This window comes from Notechis scutatus, chromosome 1 (genome assembly GCF_049901735.1).
Source record: "Notechis scutatus isolate UNSWTSFEM ecotype Mainland chromosome 1, rNotScu1.2, whole genome shotgun sequence".
NCBI lineage: Eukaryota > Metazoa > Chordata > Lepidosauria > Squamata > Elapidae > Notechis > Notechis scutatus.
The window spans coordinates 109,702,928-109,719,088 of record NC_142009.1 but is presented as its reverse complement, the minus strand read 5'-3'; the positions used below and the strand labels follow the sequence as shown (position 1 = coordinate 109,719,088).

The following is a 16,161-nucleotide window of genomic DNA, read 5'->3' as shown; positions in this document are numbered from 1 at the left end:
TTGTATGATACTAATAATGGGATTACTATTGTTACCTTCACGGATATCTAAATTGGAAACTGGAAGTCAGTGACCATGGAAGCCTTCTGCATCATCTGATTGTATTGAACCTTGTGACAATAATTTAGTCCTTCACATTAGATGGTTTTCAGAAAATAGTGATAGAACCTACTAATTAATCTCTAGGCCATTGATATATACTATCTCTCATACTATTCAATATCTATATGAAATTTGAAGTTTTCAGTATGGTGATACTCTACTATCCCAGCTCTAGTACTATTTATAATCCAGTTGATAGTTTGAATGTTGCCTGAATATGCTACTGGGCTGAGTGAAGGTGAACAAGAATAAAATCCAGACAAGATGTTGATGATGTTGATGAGTCGATGTGAGGAATAAGTTGGGAGAAAGGAGTTCCCAGGCTAGACTTTGTAGCTATGTGAATACTCAATAACTGCTCAGTTTTAAGGACACTAAGTGCTATACAAAGAGTCTGGTTAATTTGTGAGACATAAAGGAAGAATAGGCTACAGGTGTGGGCCACTGTAGATGTAAGATGAACTTGCTTATTTAGAATGGTACAGGGAAACCAATGGTTTCATTTGGCTTCACTCATATTTTCAATAAAAAATATCTAGCCAAACTGAGTATTTCTCAGTTAATAAGCCAACAGCCTATACAATCTAACCATTTTCTTAATTTGTTCTCTAACTTGTATTTTTTCTTTCACTACCCATCATACAGGGCACTTCCTCAAAAAGGTTCAAAACTTGCTCTTCTCTCAAACGTTCACAGATCTAATACTATTGTTAGCCTCAAATAACTGTGTTTTTCTTTCCAACAAAAAAACCCAGCACACAGCATGGAATGCTTGTATCTGTCAGCACAATTTTGTTTGTGGTTTGTGGCTTTCAATAGCTTAGCAGCTTAATGATAAAAATTAATTCTTTTTCAAGTCAGGAACTATTTTAGACATTACTAAAAGGATCCCTTTTATATGTTAAAACATTAGCGTCACTTAAGCAACTTTAAAAAAATGTATTTATGGATGCTTCTTTTCCATATGAATATCTGCAGACTGACTTTTAAATAATGTGCACAGTGAGAGCATACATATTCATTCATACCTAAACAAAACAGACCAAGTACTAATAACACCTATGCTAATTAACAATCTCAAAGTTAAGGGTTGTTTGTTTTCCAAGTTTATCATATTAATTTCTTATATGTATGTAAAGTCTTTCAAGAGAATCAAAATCCATGCAAGTCCCATTGTCCCATTAACCACTGTTATATTTTCTTAGGCCCTGACAGAAAATATGGTCTCCAAAATATTAGCACAAGTTCTCAAGCCTGTGGTGCAATCTTACTGTATCACATGTAAAACATGTGGACATCTGCATGACAATTGTATAGAATGGTGCTTGGATCATAATCCATGAAAGGTATCTCTTTACTGCAATTTTCCAATTGATTTAATTTTATATTGATTCTCCATAACAATAGCAGTGCATTTCTGCCTAACTGATCCCGAAGACAAGGACTTAGAACCTTCTAAAAAATGTCCACCATGGGGGGAAAAGTATAAAGTCCAAGACAGGGATATTCTGGCATCTCAGAGATGCTTTAGATTAATTCTTGTTTAGTTTAGTTTAGTTTAGTTTAGTTTACTTTATTGTCATTGCACCTCGTGCAATGAAATCAAACACCATCTTCAGTGCACATCATGACCATGACCATGAAAATAAACACAAACACACATCCTTCACCCTTCACACATTGAACCGGAAACCCCCGACACCACACCAACACAGCACTATAAAGCAGAATTCAAAAGAGCTACTGCCCTGGAATAGAAGCTGTTTTTCAGCCTATTTGTCCTTGTTTTTATTATTCTGTACCGTCTGCCAGATGGTAATAGTTCAAAAAAGGGTTCCCAGGATGAGATGGATATTCTCAGACATAATAGCTGATTACAAAGTATTATATTCACTATTATTATACATTGACAAAAAATTAAGAAACATTTAAAATACTGTAATCAGGAGTTCTTCTAAAAAGTTTAATTTTCTACCTCTTAGGTTTACACAAGTTGATGACAATGTGAAAATAGCAGAATGTTTGTTGAACAGCTGCCCAGAAACAAGTAACTATTTACTGATTGCAAATCAAACTTCTTTGATTTAATACCTTTCCAGTCAGCATGGTTATCTTTTAAACTACAAGTGAGCTTCTTTGGATCCCCAATAGCTAGAGCACAGATGTCAAACTTGCAGTCACATGACATATTGTGACATTTATTTTCCCTTCGCGGAGCTGGGGTGGGTATGGCCTGTGCATGACACAGCTAGAGGAATGGGAAAATTTCTAAATGGAATAAATTGAATAGGGAAAGTTGCTAAGAGTGGAACAATTGTCCCTGCCCATTTCCCCATCCCATAATTGCAGGCTAATTCTGCTGATTGCTGACTGCCAGCAGTTCGATAGTTCGATTCTGACCAGCTCAAGATTGACTCAGCCTTCCATCCTTCCGAGGTCAGTAAAATAAGGACCCAGATTGTTAGGGGCAATAAGCTGATTCTGTAAACCGCTTAGAGTGGGCTGTAAAGCACTGTAAAGCGGTACATAAGTCTAAGTGTTATTGTTATAATGGGAGATTTTCCAAAGTGCCATCTAAAAGGATAGGAAAACCCAGTTTATGAGCAGAGTTCCATTATGTTTTTCTTGATGTACATATGTATGTGTGTATGTTAGTTACTTTAGAAGAATATTCTGTGTCAGTGGTGGCTAACCTTTTGGGGCTCCTGTGCCAAAAATTGTGTGCACGCTTGCATGCTCTTATGCCAGCACCCAGAAGGCAATGCGCGCGCCCCCATGCCCCCTACACATGCACATGCTGTGAGGTAAGTTTGCCTGCAGCTTGCATGCCGGCACAAATGGCTAGGTTCGCCATCACGGTTCTATGCGGACCACAAATGGGGACCCATGTTATACAAGAGATATCTAATGGTTAGAACAGTGAGTTGTATCAGCTAGGATTGCAAGATATTGTATAGAGGTAAGTGAACAATGTGTTTGCACAGAATCCAGGTTTAACTAAGGTGCTTTAATCCCCTTGGATAAAAGAACCCTTCCTGTCTAAATAGTGGAGAGCTGTAAGGGATTCTGGCTATGAATCCCTTAAGTGACAATAGCCTTCCAATGTCACTGAGCCAATTCTCATCTTCTAAGACTTCTGGGATAAAAGGAGCTGGATCTACAGGAGATATTGAAACCTGAAAGACCATATCCATAAGTAATCCAGCTAACGACTCTTCCTCTGCACTAGAATCTTGCTGCTGTTTGAAGCCACTATATAAAGTCATATGATAAAAACACATTTTACTAAATCTCACTAATTTAAAACCAGTCTATAGTTTGGTGACCATAATGGCAGGGACATTGCCAGTAGGCTAAATATTAGCTGATGGTTCTATCTTTAAAGAAAAGAAAAATCGCCTAACAATAGTAATCCTTAAATGTTTATGTAGAAATCTGCTCAAGTTGTTGAGCATGGACTTTAAACGAATGCTATTTCATATTTTGGTGACTGGGGGAGAGGGAACAGAGTAAAAACAGAAAATGTAACTTGGCTATTTTGTAATAAAGGATGCAGTGTGCACATTCAATAAATCTCTATACTTTGACTCATCTTACATTCCTATTTACTACTTGTAAAACATATTTAATAGATCTGCCAAGAGGAAGGTAACTGAAGAGAGCTACTTTTGCTGCAATTCGAACTAGCAAGAACTTCTATTAAAAACAAAGAAAAATAGAGATTTCAGTACCAGATGTCTGGGAAGATCCCATTTGGATTTGAGCTACTTAAATTTGCAATCATGTATTTATACATCTAACAGAGCTTCTGTTTCTCTAGAATCTGAAAATTAACTAGCTTTGTAGCATCTTCCTTGATCTGCCACCCGTGCCCTGAGGATTACAGACTCCACCTGAGCTTGTTTTACAAGCATAAGAGAAAAAATTAATCTCTCCTGGCAGCAATCCCACTGGGATACGGATGAATAATGATATCCCTCTCCTGCTGCCCTCTCAGTCCACTAGAAAACCACTCCAACTCAGCAACATGGAAAATGCTGAAACCATTCCAGCTGTGGATTAGCAGCCAGTCAAGCATCCATCTGCTCTGTGTGAGAGAAGGTGAACATGCATTCTTACAGCTTACATAGCATTCAACAGTAACATCTTTTAGAACCCCAGTTAACCAAATGATAAAATTCCAAAAGAATTAAGAAACATTCCCTATTTTCTACAGTAGCGCGCTATTTTAAATAGCATTGATCTATTTGTATCTCAGTAAGACATAAACTACAAACATTTTCTTTTTACCCTATGGATAGCCCACCTGCTGTTTACATTCTGAACATCAGATCAAATATTAGAAACAGAGTGTAATGCAGGAGAAATTACGTCCTGTAGAACATTTCCCAAATATGTAATTTTGACTGTGTTAAGTGATAGTATTCAAATACATTAATTGGGGAGATAAATTCTCAAAAAGAAAAAAAAATTGGCAGAGGTAACTCTCTCTCACATACACACATATATATTTACATAAACAACCACGTTTTTCTCTAAGGGATCAAGACTTTAGTCTCATCCATTTTCTTCACTCATATTTCAATATTTGCACTTCTATTTTGTGTAACAAATCTTGGACTCTATCCCCTCCTTCTTATAGTCATCATATTCTGCTCAACCCCAATTAGAACCAGTATTTAAAGATGTGTTATTATTATTTAAAATTATGTCACCCAACTCCAATTATTAATTAGACAGCTACAAATAAGTAAAAATAAAGTACCATATAGAAGACTGAAGATGGAAAGAGTAACAAAAAACCCCAATGGGAACAAAATAAACAAACCCACATAATTTGAAGGGAGGGGGGGCTTCACTCACTCTTGCTAAAAGTCTGGGTGAAGGCCTTCAAAACCCTTTCAAACAACAGCTGGTGGGGACTGTCTGGATCTTGGAGGGAACCTTATTCCAGAGGACAGGTACTGCTTCAGAGAAGCTTGGTCCAGAGGTCGTGATAGATGGTATTATTTAATCCAGTGGTTCCCAAAGTGGGCAGTACCGCCCCCTGGGGGGCGGTGGGATGCTTTGGGGGGTGCTGAGAGGCAAGGGGGTCGGCAGGGGGGCGCTAAGAGGCGGCAGGGGGGGTGCTGCAGGTGAGTGGCAGGGCACAATTCAGGGGTGAGAAAAAATCCCGCCACCGCCGCGTTCGAGGCAAGGCCCCGCAGGATCATCCCGTTGACTTGCATGCTCTGGTGCAAGCAGCTCCATCCCGAATGCAGCGTTGGGAAAGGAGAACAAAGCCAGAGTGGAAAACATCCCACCGCCATCGCGTTCCACCCCACTAAGCCCCTTGCACTGGAGGCACCTGCCCAAGCAAGTCCGAACGGAGTGGTGGACGAAGTCAATGGGGTGAGCCTGAGAGAGGGAAAGAGAGAAGGAAGAAGAGAAAGAGAAAAGGGAAAGAAAGAAAAAGGGACAAAGAAAGAGGGGGAATGGAAGGAAGGGACAGAAAGAAAAAGAAATAAAGAAAAAGGGACAAAGAAAGAGGGGGAAATGGAAGGAAGGGACAGAAAGAAAAAGAAATAAAGGAGAGAGGGAGGGAGAAGAAACATAATGAATTATCTATTCTAGTCCAATCACCTGCTCCAGCAGGGTTAGAAGGGTGTGTATGTGTGTGTGTGTATGTGTGTGTGTGTTCTCATAATTTACCAATACATTTTGGTTTTGCCTTCTTCAGAATAGGCACTGTAATATATTGGGGAAAAGTAAATTTTTAGGGTGGAGATCTGGTCCAATGGATCCTGTTTAAAGCCTCAACAAAATGTGAGAGCTTCCTGATAGTCTTGGCCATGTTTCATCCACAAAGCCTTTAATTAATAGAAGCCAAAGATGTTTCAATGTGCTGGCAAAGATGCTGGCAAAGATGTTTCAATGTGGAAAAGGGCCTCTGAACTAGGCCTCATTTCAATCTGATGCATCAGGTCTCTCTCTCTCTCTCTCTCTCTCTCTCTCTCTCCCCCCTCCCCCCTCCATACCCCCTTTCTTTGTCCCTTTTTCTTTCTTTCCCTTTTATCTTTCTTTTCTTCCTTCTCTCTTTCTCTCTTTTCTCTCTCTTTCCCTCTCCCAGGCTCACCCCATTGATTTGGTGCACCGCTCCGCTTGGACTTGCTTGGGCAGGTCCCTCCAGTGCAGCGGGCTCAATGGGGTGGACCTGTGGGGCCGGCACCTAGAATGCGAAAGTGCTGGCACATTTTAAAAGTAGAGCAAAGCCAGCGGTCGGTAATTTTTGCTGCAAAGAATCACAAAAGCTTCTGGGTTGTGCACAAGAAGGGACACACATGTCAATGCAACTCAGAAACATAAAATAAAGAAATACAAATAAAACAAATCAACAAGAATTGGCAAAGCATCTCCGATAAGATTTTATTCACGACTAGAATCTAATCAGAGATGCTTTGCTGATTCTAGTCCAATGACCTGCTCCAGCAGGGTTGGAAGGGAGTATGTGTATATGTGTGTGCATGTCAACTCCAAAAACAGGTCAAGTAGTTCTGGGGAGGCCAATCATAAGTTAGAACACTTGCTAAGCAACCAGCCATTAAGTGAGGATCACTTGTATTTGGTTTGCCAGTCACCAAACCACGCTCACCCAGTCACGTGACCAGCAAGCCACACCACCAGTCACATGACCAGCAAGCCATGCCCACCCAGTCACGTGACCAGCAAGCCACACCACCAGTCACATGACCAGCAAGCCATGCCCACCCAGTCACGTGACCAGCAAGCCACACCACCAGTCACATGACCAGCAAGCCACACCCAGTCACTATTAGAGCCACCCCACCAACATTTGCAAGCCTGCCCCGTGTGACGCAGCCACCCAATCTGTTACCAGCAAACCACACCCTCAAATTAGGCCACGCCCACTGAAATTTGAATCCTGCCCCTGGGTGGGGGGCTTTTAGGATGAGTTTGTAGCACGAAGGGGACGGTGGACTGAAAAAGTTTGGGAACCACTGTTCTAAATCAATGGTGTGTGTGTGTGTGTATGAGAGAGAGAGAGAGCAGGGGGGAGTGAGTGAGCGAGTGAGCGAGAGAGAGGGAGGGGGAGAGGGAGGGAGAGAGATCATTTGTTGATACAGAGCTAAATACCACCAGTATGTTGATGGCATCTTAGCTATACATTTCCATCCTTGTCCATCTATATGATATTTTTAGGGTTTTTCCTAATGCCTACAATCATTGAAAATCAGGATAGGGAAAAAGAAGTTCTAGTTTAACCCTATGAATCCCTGTATTGCACAGAACCAGGTTATTTCTGGAGCTCTCCCCAATGATTTCTATGGGTCCCGCCAATATAGTAAGATAAGCATTATCCAGGCCTCTGCACTGAAACAATGTCATCTAGCAAGTCCTAGGAAGGATGCCTTCTTTGCTGTGCACCTGCCCTATGGAAGGGCACCTGCCCTTGAGATCCTGACAACCCTAAACCTGTTTGCATTCCAGAAAGTCTTAAAGACCAGAGGTGTTGACTGGTTGTTATTTAGGTATACCACATAAGAGATTATAAGTGTGTGATTGTTTCTAGGGGCTTTTGTGATGTTATAATATTGTGTTTTTTTTAATGTACTGTGCTATTTTTATATTTTAAATTTGAGCTGCCTAAAGTAACTATGTGAGATAAGCAACTATAACATTTATAAATAAATAAACGATCACATTACCTTTAATTGCAATTAATAATCTTTCTGTAATGACTGGCTCTTTATGGTTTACTCCATCTCACCTCAGTATGATTGCTAGGATAATCTTAATATACAGCATATTAATTTGTAGGCTATGCTTTGATGTCAGGATTCCAGAAAACTATGTGGTAAGTATAATACCTAATTTTTATGGCTAAATGTTAGATTTAAATGCCAGCTGTAAAATGCTCCAAGGCAGGGATCTCCAACCGTGGCAACTTTAAGACTTGTGGACTTCAACTCGGCTTTGCTGGCTGAGGAACTCTGGAAGTCCACAAGTCTTAAAGTTGTGAGTCACAGATGAACACAATACAGAAGCCTGATGATGGCAGATGAGATTCTGCCGAAATGTTGCTACAACTTTAAAAGCACAACTACAATGACGTGGGAAAATACCCGAACAAAGGAAAATACCCGAACATAATATAATATATATATATATATATAATATATATATATATTATATTTATATATATTGTGTGTGTGTGTGTGTATGTATACATATTCTTCTGAACTTTGTTCTCTTTTCTCCCCATTTTCTCCCATCACTGCACTGAATAAAAATACGATATGGCATACTAAGTCAGCAATGAGTGGTGGGCACTGTCATCTTGATTTACCTACTGACTGTGCTTTGCTGGAATGGCTGAGAACAACAGGTGGTTTTAGTTTAAAGTTTGCTTTAGAACTTTGGGGGTGGGGGAATATGAAAGAATTACTTACTTCTGGGGAGACCCTCAGAACTTAGGTCACGCAAACCATGGAATGTATGAGTGGGGGAAAAAAATGCAGAATGCCACCAGGTCCTAGAAAAAAAATCACTGCAGCTCATAAAACTATTTCAACGACTTAGATGTATTATGGAAAATCAAAACAAATGCATTCGTGTGCCAGTGTTAAATTTGTAATTTCTTGCTTAAAGGCTCTGCCATAAACCAGTTAAGTTGCAAAAGGAAGATTTAAGCAAAATTCATAGCTCTAGAATGCCCCAGTGTTAAGTACACAGACACCAACAGCTTTTTATCAACCTGATAATTTTCAATGCACGGGGACTGAAGTTGTCAGAGGGAGCCGGGTTGGGAAAGATTGGAAAAAAGGCAGTCATGATTATTTATGTGACTACTGGAAAAGAGAAGAGAATAAAGAGAAGTCTGCTGGACTTAAAAGGAGACTTTAACTTATTGGAATGAGGCAGGTTCCCTGCATATTACTGAAATAATCTCAAGTTTAAGGTTTTACATAGAAAATCTTGCCTGTATAATAGTTGAAAGTACTTTTCAGAAATTTACAACTTGTAACATTGAATCGTAATGTTACTTTTCCTATTTTAAGCTATGTATATGAACATTAACTTACTTTGTCTAAGCTATATCTGATGTTTTACCCCATAAATTCCTTTATGGTAGAGCCTATGGATAGGTTTTGTCCCTAGGCAAGGCAGCAAACAACTGGGATTATATTTCCATTACAACTCTAATGTTGACAGGAGTCTTGTATTAGAGTTGTAGACTGCTTTAGATTCAGTGTGAAAAAGATCTGTGGAAATGCATGGGGCATGAATGCAGATCCTCTCTGCAACCCTTAAAGCAACCGTCTCTCTCCCAGGACTATGTAGCTGCCTCACGATACTAGGAAAGGAGGTGGTTGCTTGAAAGAGTTGCAGATGGGTATCCATTTATGTTCCTTATTGCTTCAAAATATTTTTTTTAAAAAAACTCAGATCTAAAATATTAAAAGCCTTAACAAATATACTACCTTCTTTCTGCACTGAAAATTAAAGAAGAGTCTGCACATTTATTTCACTGGTTCCTTATTTAATCAATTTTCGTTAAGATATGTTACAAAAAGTGCTTTTTGTTTCACCCCACTGTCAAAGCTGCCACTAGCCGTACCATAAAATACTTCTCTTAAGAAAGTAATGAGCAGGCACCGGTTATATAGGTTGCAAAGTCAGTTTAAATGTTTACTAATACTCTTGGCAAGCCCTTAAAGAAAATTAAGATCATTGTATTACTACTATAGTATAGCCCCAAATAAAGGGGAACATTCTTCAACAGAAATGCAATTGTTGATCAAATAAATTCCATTAAACTGAGATGAACAGAACTGTTTGCTTTGTCATCACTACATGTGTATATGTGGAATGTATTCTGAAGTTTTTTTGGGGGAGGGGGGTTCTCTGAGGGCAAAGAACCTCTTCCGCCTGTGACTTGAGACTACATTTCACCACAGCATATCAGGTTCATATCCAATCTCAATACAGGGAAATAAAATTGTCATTTCCCTTTAAACTGTTGCCTAATTAAATCCTCAATTTTCGTTTATAAATCAGGAGAATTTAAAATGCTGCTTGAAAGACCAACCTTTTCAGGAACCATCTTTTTCTGCACTCTAGTGAAGAAGGTAAAAAGGTAGATGAAATCATCTAATGAAAATATCCACTTATATTCTCCTGGGATGTATACTCAAAATGGCCTTTTCCTATTATTCCTAAACCCTCCAGACCTGATTGGAAAACCAAAATGAGTTAGAAAGAGAAGACTGTCCAAATTTGTACTCTTCTCTGCTGCTCAGGATTGTGCCCAACTATATCAGTCTTCCAATGAAAACAAGTATCCCCTTTCAGTTTTCCAACAGTCTCAACTATTTTCCTTTGAACCTCCTCCAAATCCACAAAGAATAGCTAATAGACCTCCCCAAATAAATAGAGAAGATATGCAGGAGATACAAAAATGGAAAGGAAGACTGTAAAGCCTTAGTATATCTGTACCTGAAATAAACACGAACACAATATTCTCCGCCGCACTTAAAATGTACTGATAAACTGATTATACCTTGATAAACTCTTGAAAGTAGTTATAAGAATATTCCACAGAATAGAAGACTCTGTCCATACAGGAAGGATATATGAGAAAGATCTCAATAATTCCAAATTGTACCTAAAATAATACAGCATGTAGCAAAATTTTGTCTAGCATCATGTTATAAGTAGCAGTAAATATAAAATGAGTTAAGAGCAGAAGTGGTATTCAGCAGGTTCTGACCAGTTCTGGAGAAACGGTAGTGGAAATTTTGAGGACTTCGGAGAATTGGCAAATACCACCTCTGATTGGAGATTTTACACTATCCTTCCCCTGCCACGCTCACCAAGCCAGGCCCACAGAACCGGTAGTAAAAAAAATTGAATCCCACCACTGGTTAAGAGTTACTGGATGTAGAATATTATACTGACTGCCTGACATTTAAATATTGGCACTTAACTCTGAGAGTGATAGATCAATTACTAATATTAACAAACATTTTAATAATAATTTAATGCATTATTAAAGCAGCGTTTTTATATAATTGTGGTTTAGTAATAAAATCTATTACTCACTTGCTATGTTAGCATTTAATTCAAACTAATTATCATTTAGAAACTTCATTTTAGCCATGTATTTTAATTGAAAAGTATGTATTTAAATTTTGATTATTACATTTATAGTGTAGTTTGCTTCATTTATTTGTCCAAATCTGTTGAGGTATTTTAAAATGTATCTTTACTGAACTTCTGTGACAAAATTGTATATAATGATGATCAATACTGGTAATGAAATTGCTCATTTTTATTCATTTGTCCTTGAGAAAAGCCTGTACTCTTGACAATAAACATGATCCTGTACTTTAATCTGCTTTTCTGTTTAGTATGGTTATAATCTATAAGAGTGGTCTTCCATATTTTTCATCGCCAAAAAAGCCTTCATCTGCAATAATATTTTTAAATGTCACTGCTCAATTATGTGATAAAATTGTTAAAACCCTTGGTTACCTATAAAGTTGAAAGAAAAGAGTAATATCGTGAAGTTTCTTTTAATAGTACTGTACAAGAGAAGAGAATTAAGGAGACAAGAGAATTAAGCAGTTTTATTCTTAAGGTAAGATATTTAAATCAAGGATAACACCCTCAATATTATATTAGCGCAACTGGATTTCGAAAGCTGCTTTGTGGCTTACAAGCCTCTAGAAAGTGAATGGCAAAGAAAAAGGGAAATGAAGTCTTATCCACATAACTTCTGTTGAGCTCCCTCTTGTGGGAAAAATAAACCAAAAAACTGGTAAAGAGAGAAAAACACACACATGGACAGAATAGAAAAAAAGGACATGTGCAATGAAGGGTCCCACAGTATGGAACCAAGAGCCACAGGAGGGCCCATAAACTTTGGATGCCTGAAGTGCCCTAAAACACCTTCATCTCAAACAAAGAAATTTAGCAACCCAACTCTTGAATCTGCAGAAAAAAAGCAATTCTAAGTCAGATCTTCTATACTTTATTCTACTAATTTTCTTGGTTGATTTTGGTCAGACACATTATGTCTTAATTAAGCATTCAAATAGTCTTTTTTCCTTTTGTCTAGTACTAGTTCATGCATATCAAAAACCTGCCATCTTCCAAAATAATAGTTTAATTTATACCTAGGAAGACAAGGAAATCAACTATAACTCTATTGTAACCTTTTTTAACCAGATGTGTTGGAATACATCCCCATCATCCAGACTTAACACGCTGGGGAAATTGGGCCTAGAAGGTGAGCAAGAATTATTCTACAGTAATAAAAGTGATCCTCATATCCATCTAGAACAGGGATGTCAAACTCACATCATCATGGCGGCATCATGTGATGTATCAGGACTTTCCCCCCCTTTGCTAAAGCAGGTGTGCGCGTGGCCAGCGTGTGATGCATCCAGCCTATGGGCCGGGAGTTTGACAGCCCTCATTGGGCTGAGTCCCTTTGAAGAAGACAACTCTTGGGTCTGGAAATCTAGCATTTTGACAATTTTCTTTGGATTCACTAAGTTGTTGGGAAGGGATGATGTTGACAGAATAAAACAAATACAAAATACACATGGAACATACTTTAGGTTTGTAGCCTTCAGATTTAGAATGTGTGTATTGTGGAGATAGTGCTCAGATTGCTCTTTTATCATAAGTCAATTTCTGCCATCTAAGATTCATTATCGAGTCCTTTTTTATCCTCAGAACATATTAGCAATCTTTTTACTTCTGGAACTTTCTGCAAGCAAAATAAAGGAGCCAGGAATAAAGCTGGATTCCTTCTAAATGTATAAATCTTCTCCTTGCCTAAATGACTATTCCAGCATGGAGTACTATCTGCTTCCTTCTAAGTTTTGTTTTACTGTTGGTAAATACATTATTTATAAGATAAGCTTTGAAAGGCTGTCAAATTCAAAAGACAATCAATGTATCCCAAAATAAGAAAAAAACATTTACATTTTTATTCAAGATAAATTAAAACAAACATCTCTCTAACCTCCAAACCTTATGAGTAAATTGTGGACATAGCTATTATTGCAACCATGTTTTGCAATGTTGACATGCCTTTTTTCACTACAGCCTACAGTTTTTACTGCCAGCATCATTAAGAGATTCTTCAAATTACTTTTTAAATATCTCTCCCCCCAAGGACTTTCACTTGCATCTAATTAGACTACTTACCCCATGCCATGTAATTCCCTATTGCCAAAACTGTTAAATGCTTCAATAAGTAAGTGAGAAAGGCATCAATGGAATAGGACAGATGCAATGCCACTGGTTAACAATAGATGTGTGAAGTGACTCCTTTAATTATGAAGCTCATTAATGCATAGTTTGCATATGTGAGTGGGTTGTGGGAATCTATAGGAGGATACTTAGTGAGATTTCTGTTAACATACCTAATTTCTTCTACAAAGCAAACAATTTCAGAAAAACTCTCTGTTTCTTAGTAAAAGAACATAAAAGAAACTAAAACTCTTAGGCTGAAATGTTAATAAAGAAAATGTGATAACTGTACCATTATTTACACTTCGATTTACTTTTATAAAAATCTTCACATTCCAATTATATTGGAAATTTAATTTTATTTATTCTGGGATGACAAATGAAAGAAGCAAACTACATTTTAAGAGAAGATCTGATATTGCCAAAAAAGCAAACCAAAGATCAAATAAATCCGTGTTAAGTAGAATCCACTGCATGAGGCATGGGAGAAATAATTTAGAATGGCAACCAAAACCATTATTGAAAAAGTGGATCAATTATTTGTAAGCAAAAGCTTAACTAAAGTGTCTAACTGGTATTTTCAGAAATGTAATTTGTTAAAATGAAGAATGCTGCTAAAATCATAGTTATTTTATTTATTGTTATTAAGGCAACCTATATTTGATACCCTGTTTCTCCAACAATACGGCCTCCCCCAATAGGAAGTCCCAGCATGTTTTATAGGCATGAAATGAAATTAAGCCCCTCCCCCCAAATGAAGGCCTATATTAAAACATGCGAAATGGGGGGGAATGGTGGGGGGGGTTTGCCGTTAGGAAGCACTTTTGTGGCACACCCGGATATGGTGCTGCCTGTGTTAACCCCGATACGAAGTGCCCCACCAACACCGAGGTCAACATCCAAGCTGTCGCCGCCCACCCGCCCGAAGATGCAAGGGGGGGGAATTAAGTCACCCCCAAAAAGACGGCCTAGCCATTTTTTCGGGGCTCAAAAAAAAAAAAAAAAAAAAAGACCCGGCCTTATTATATGAGAAACACGGTATAAATAATTGTACTTTTGAACTCATTTATTTACAGAGGGGGGTGGAAATCTACATTATCTGGAGAGTCCACCAATAGGACTCTCATGCAAACAGGAAAGCCATATTTATCAGCTACAATATCGCTTCTCCTAACACCCTTTTGGAGGTAACCCAAGACATCACCCGAGAGAAATGAGAGGGGATAAGTCTGTAGGGGGAGGAGAGTGTGAAATCAGCCTTCTTAAGCTGTCCCCAAATGGGAAGATTTGCAAATCCTATCCTTCTTCAGGGAGGACTGAAGGGCTGGGTTAGAGTAGGACAGCATAGCGTAGCGTGGCGTAGAATAGACTAGACTAGATTAGAACAGAACAGAACTGAACAGGTTTATTTGGCCAAGGACTTTGTCTCCAATACATAAGCTCTCAATGTACATTGAAAACAACTGAGTAATAATAATTATAATATGATACCCATAAAAGGGGATAGTAGAGAAGATGAAAAGTATAATAATATTACAGCTATACAACATAGGCAAATATACTTAGACATTGAACTGAACACTTCTATAATCTAATTCATTTTCTTATTTTTTAACCAATGCATTTCTATTGTTAAACTTAGCTAATGCCTAATGTTACTTGACTGACTTGATTTAAACACTACCGCCCACATTCTCGATGGATCATATAACCAGCCCTTACTTTGGCTCATTCTTAAGATCTCCAATTCTCTGTTAAATCTATGTGACACATAAAGGACAAAATAGAGAGCAGGCAAGTAACTGATTCTTTCTTGGTTCACAATGACAACAAGTATAATGGGAAGAAGGAGTAATCTTGAGGAACTGAAAGAAGAGCCACTATGAAGACAAAAAGGCAGCGAAAAGAAAACTGAGTTTGGTATAGAATTGCAATCCGAGTAGGAATCTCAGACAAGACCCTCCCTAATTCTCATGAAAATAAAGAGAGGGAGGGGGGATGCACATTTAGAGTTGCAGGATTCTGTTACTGTAATCCTGTAATAAAAGTAGCATTAGCATGCACAACTTTGGTTTCGTAGTCTGTTCTGCCTTGAAGAGCTGATGTGAAGAGATGTAGTTAAGATAAATTCATGTCACAATGAGGAAAAAGGGAGATAAAATTCAAGAATAGGGTACTGATCCATTATCTTATCAATAGTCTGGCTCCAATCACCCTATATCTACCAGTACTTCTATATGACCAAGGACATTCTGGATTTCTGATTTAAAAATAAAACCCACTTGGTTGGAAATTGAGGCAACTTTCAAAAACAATTAGCAACAGGAAAAGGGAATTTTACTGTTCAAAAAGGAAAAAAAAACCTAATAATTCCCCTGGGTGTACCCAAAGTAGCTCTCTGGATGCTGGCCAATATATTTGTCTCTCTCTTTTTTATAATAAAAATTACACTACTGAATAAAAATGTACTCCATTGCTCCTAACAGCTGCCTGTGGCTGCCAGACAACACATTAAGCTGGCATAGACAAAGTTTAAAATTAAAACCATGAAAGCACTCCAATCTTCCAGCACAATTTTTAATTATATTCAGCAGTATGACATCTTTTCTTTAAAAATAAAATAAAATTAAAATTAGTACTTGGAAGAAACAAGAGCTGCTTTCAGCATATATAAAATTTTGCTGGGAAGAATATTTTTGATTCCTACAAAAGTAGTTCTATTACCCTGGTCTGAAAGTTAATAAACATAAATATTAATGTAGTTAATATATGTAATTTTTACATTATTCAGTT

General features: G+C 38.0%; 1 protein-coding gene across 1 annotated transcript in view; it reads right to left on the bottom strand.

The window, feature by feature from the left end:
* The window catches only part of ASCC3 (activating signal cointegrator 1 complex subunit 3), a 238,290-nt gene that overhangs the window by 33,046 nt on the left and 189,083 nt on the right, over positions 1 to 16,161 (bottom strand). The gene's annotated exons all lie outside the window — the stretch shown is intronic.